Source organism: Sorex fumeus, unplaced genomic scaffold (genome assembly GCF_029834395.1).
Source record: "Sorex fumeus unplaced genomic scaffold, SorFum_2.1 ptg000171l, whole genome shotgun sequence".
Lineage (NCBI taxonomy): Eukaryota > Metazoa > Chordata > Mammalia > Eulipotyphla > Soricidae > Sorex > Sorex fumeus.
In genome coordinates this window covers 7,205,696-7,210,241 of record NW_026606228.1, presented here as the reverse complement: position 1 = coordinate 7,210,241, position 4,546 = coordinate 7,205,696, and the positions used below count along the sequence as shown (strand labels likewise).

Below are 4,546 nucleotides of genomic sequence, written 5' to 3'. Positions count from 1 at the left end.
TGGGGCCTGCTCGAGGCAATCGACGAATAACAGAATAACCAAAAGGTTACAACCACAGAGGTATTAAAATCAACTTAGTGTCTAGTTTCTGCTTAGAAGAGCTCTCTGAATTTTTGTTATGTTGTGGTGTGATTCACCCTGACAATTGAGAACTGTTTTTCAAGTTGATTATATACCATTGAATATTTTTCCTTGCTTTGTATTGTTTTGTATATCTATTATGCTATTTAACTGAATTGGGCTGTTTAAGAATTGAATGTCCATGTTGACTAACCAGGATTTTGTTCTGATTGCCCGTGAATCAGCTTATATTTGTGTGTCACCTCCCAAACCCCAACACACAATTTGTTTTCTTTTGTGTCTGAATGTCATTATAAGAATGTCACTGACTCAAAATGTTTTGACTGAATGTAATTTTTTAATTGAATCACGTCACCATGAGATACAGTTACAAAGCTTTCATAATTGAGTTTCAGTCATACAGTGTTCCAACACCCATGCCTTCACCAGTGTAATGAAATGTAATCTTGAGGAAAATAGACCCCTGATCCTCCAATAATGGAGGAAATAGGCTCCTGTTTCCATGCCCCTATCATGAACAGTGAGGCAACCAGGAAAGTCAGAGCTGCCAAAGATAGACTGTTGCACCTGAACTAGAAGATGGCCCAGGACATCCTTGAGATAACCCTACTTGCCCCATGACTGCAGAATTAACTCAGAGTGTCCTTTTTAAAACTCAAAAAAGTCTTCCTTGGCATTTTCTATGGAGATGGTCACCATCTCCTACTAGAAGGCACCATGGCTGCCCTCAGACCCCTCGTGAAGCCCAAGATCGTCAAAAAGTGGACCAAGAAATTTATCAGGCACCAGTCTGACCACATGTCAAGATTAAGTGGAACTGGCAGAAGCCCAGAGACATTGACCAAAGCGCCATAGGCACCATAGATTCAAGGGCCAGCTCTTGATGCACAACATCGGTTACGAGAGCAACAAGAAGACAAAGCACATGCTGCCCAGCAGCTTCTGGAAGTTCCTGGTCCACAGCGTGAAGGAGCTCAAGGTGCTGCTGATGTGCAACAAATCTGACTGTGCGGAGATTGCGCAAAATGTCTCCTTCAAGAATCACAAAGCAATCGTGGAAAGAGCAGCCCAGCTGGCCATCAGAGACACCAATCCCTAAATTGTGTAAAAGTGCAAAAAAAAAAAAAACCTCAAAAAATTTTAGTCACTGTGAAACTTCAAGGTTAATTATAATTAGCTTTCAGGCATACAATGTTTCAACACTGATCCCTTCACCAATGTCCACTTCCCTCCACCAATGCCCCCCCATCCCCATTTGCCTCTTACCCATTGGTTCTGCACAGAATGTCCTTGAGGTGGACCAGACCCTGCTTTGCAAAATAATGTTTCTGGGAATTTCTGATTCTCTGCTCTCCCTCCAGCTACCTGCAAATGCCCCACACCACATCAGATGTTTCTACCAAGCCAAACTCTAGCCTTTGTTCCAGGTCCAGTCTTTGGAGTTCAGCTGAATCCACTGGAGAAATAAACAGTGCTCTCCCATGTCTCAAAGTGTTCTACTGGGTTTTTCACTGGCTCTTGGTGGGAATTTCCACAACAGTTTAGGATAATTTTGTGGTAAATAAAAATGAAAGGAATGTGAAGGCTAGAGAGATAGTATGGGGGTTAAGGCATAAACCTGCATGTGGCTAACCTGAGTTTGATCCCTGGCACTATTGCTATGGAAGCTGATTCTATCAGACTGAGATGAAATTTATACTCACTCTCAGAAAGTCCTACTTTAGAAAAAGAATTTATTGGGCTGTAGCAATAGTACAGTGGGTAAGGCATTTGTTTTGCACGTGGCTGAACTGGGGTTCAATCCTTAGCATCCCATCTAGTTCCCTGAGCACCCCAGGAGTAATTCCTAAGTGCAGAGTCAGGAGTAATCTCTGAGCACTGCCAGGTGTGGCCCCAACCCCACCCCCCCCCAAAAAAAAAGAAAATGAGAAGAAGTAGGATTTATTCCCACCAGAGAACCTAGCCCAAGTTCATGCTTTAGATATTGGACCCCTGAACAAAGGTGAGAGCTCAATTTTATAGAATATCTGATGGATGGGGGCATTTTCAGGGAGCAGGCAGGAGCACACAGAGGAGAAATTCCTAACCATGCTATTTGCAAAACAGGGTCACCACGATTTCAAGGACATTCGAACCCAATCTACAGGGGGTTATCTTGAGGCTGCCTGCATGTATCCCATAGTCATAGTCTGTTTCTGGCAGACTTTGATTTCTCTGGCTGCTCTTCTGTACATGATGGAGTAAAGGTAAACAGGGTTCTATTTCCCTTATCACTATATAGTCCCCGAGCATCACTAGATGGGACATGGAGGCCTTGTAGCACTGCTGGGGTGATTCAGGTAAGCCCTGGTACCGAAGGGCCTGAGCAAGCCCACATCCTCACGTTCTCCCATTAAAGAACCAGCCCTGTTGACCACAAATCATCAGGAGGCTCCCCATAAGCATTGCTTGAGAGGAACTCCCCCTAAGAAAAGCAGTTTAAAATTTAAGGGCTTGATCTGCAGCATGCATGCTCTTGAAATTGAAATACTGGAGCTGGAGAGAAAACAGGGGTTAAGGCACTTGCCTTGCTTGCAGTCAATCCTCGTTTGATTCCCAGTGATGCATATAGTTCCCTGAATACCACCAAGAGTGATGCATGAGCCCAAAACCAGGAGTAAGCCCTGAACACTGCTGGGTGTGGCTCCCTCTCCCTAAATTAGAGTTCTGATGTTGGGTTGATTAATCAGTAATTAATTCATTGTCTGAAAGGAGAAACAACTAACTTTGCTTAGTCTGTTTAATAAGGGAGGTTCATTTAAAGCCTAGATCATTGTACTATAATATTAATTACTGAGTTGGGGGAGGAGGCAAAAGTATTAATTACTAAACTTTGGTTTATGTTTTAAATGTATGCATGGATAGGGGCTGAGTGATAGTGCAGAAGGTAAGATTCTTGCCTTGCATGTGCCTGACCTGGGTTCAATTCTTGACACTTCTCCAGTGTCCCCTGAGCGCCTCCAGGAATGATCTTTGAGCACTGAGTCATAATAAGCTATCAGCACTGCCAGGTGTGGTCCAAAAACCAAAATAAAATTAAGTAAATCTATAGGTAGGCTGCATTTGTATCACCTGGAAACTTAGACTGCGATGAGGTCCATGTTCTAGAAATCATGAAAATTTGCTTTTAAGTCTTCAAAAGAGTGCCGATGTAACAGTTTTTACAATGTACAATTGAGGAAATTAAGGTATCAATGATTCTATAAAATTTAAAGTAAAGGGAAATAACTGTCATCTCTGGCTGCTGCAGAGCGAGTGGGAGCTCCACGACTGCACGCTGGAGCGAAACTACACGGATTGTTCCCGTAAAATGTCAGACAAAACAGACGTGAGGAAATCACCAGCTTCAATAAGGCCAAGCTGAAGAAAATGGAGACGCAGGACAACACCCTGCCGACCAAAGCGACCACTGAACAGGAGAAGTGGAGTACAATTTCTTAAGAACCTGACCATACCCCCAAGCCCCGCCTCCGTCATCCTCGAGAACCCAGTTGTGATGCTGAGAAAGAGCCATCTACAAGAGGGACACTAGTGACAAGCTGAATTTGAACCCTGGCGCTCTGTTCTTCCAGCCTGGCGGGGGGTGGGGGGTGGGAGGGTCTCTGAGGGACCCCTCCCCCGTTCCCTGCCCCCCTCCCCCTTAGGACTGCCAAATTCTCCAGTCTGCCCTGGGATGATCTAGAAAATTATTTGTATGGTTCATGAGAATAAAACACACCTTGTGGCAGAGGGAAAAATTGGGGAAATAGCTCTAACTGTAAAGTTTTATTTTTATTCCCCACTCCTACTTTATTTAAACACCATGTTTTACAAATATGCCAAACACAGTAACAACAAGTCTCACGATGGAGATGTTAGTGGGCCTGCTCAAGCAAATCGATGAACAACGGGAGGACAGTGACAGTGATGATTTATACAAAGTTGTTGATGATGGTTTGTTACAGGTATTCAATATTGCAACACCAATCCCACCACCACTGTCACCTTTCCTCCACCATTGTCTCCATTTTCCCAACCACCCCTGAAGCCTGCCCCTACAGTAGGCCCACAATTCATTTTCTATTTCTTGTTACCTTTAAATGGGCAACAGAATGATCAAAAAATACTTTCATAATCGAAAATTTATGAGAATTGTCGTATCTCACCATGAGGACAATGAGTCCTTGTCTGAGGGTTTGTTAAGCTGTTGTTGCAAATTAAGCCTTCTATTTTAATGCTTTTGTTAGTTGAGATTGGTTGGCTTTTGCTTTATTTTTTTATGTAGGAGTACTGCTATTTATTCAGCCACTGATTAGCTGATTGAATTGGGCATGAACTCCACTGGCTTTTGCTTTACATCCCATCCAATATGGTGTGCTACTGCTGGGATGTGAGTGTTTTAGAGTATGGAGACATTATTCACTCTAGAAAATACGGAATATTTAAA

General features: G+C 43.2%; 2 pseudogenes; both read left to right on the top strand.

Annotated features, from left to right (window-relative positions):
* Window positions 1–798: 798 nt before the first annotated feature.
* On the top strand, window positions 799–1,180 carry LOC130017053 (60S ribosomal protein L32-like; annotated as a pseudogene).
* Window positions 1,181–3,430: 2,250 nt separating this feature from the next.
* LOC130016997 (thymosin beta-12-like) lies at window positions 3,431–3,561 on the top strand (annotated as a pseudogene).
* Window positions 3,562–4,546: the final 985 nt, after the last annotated feature.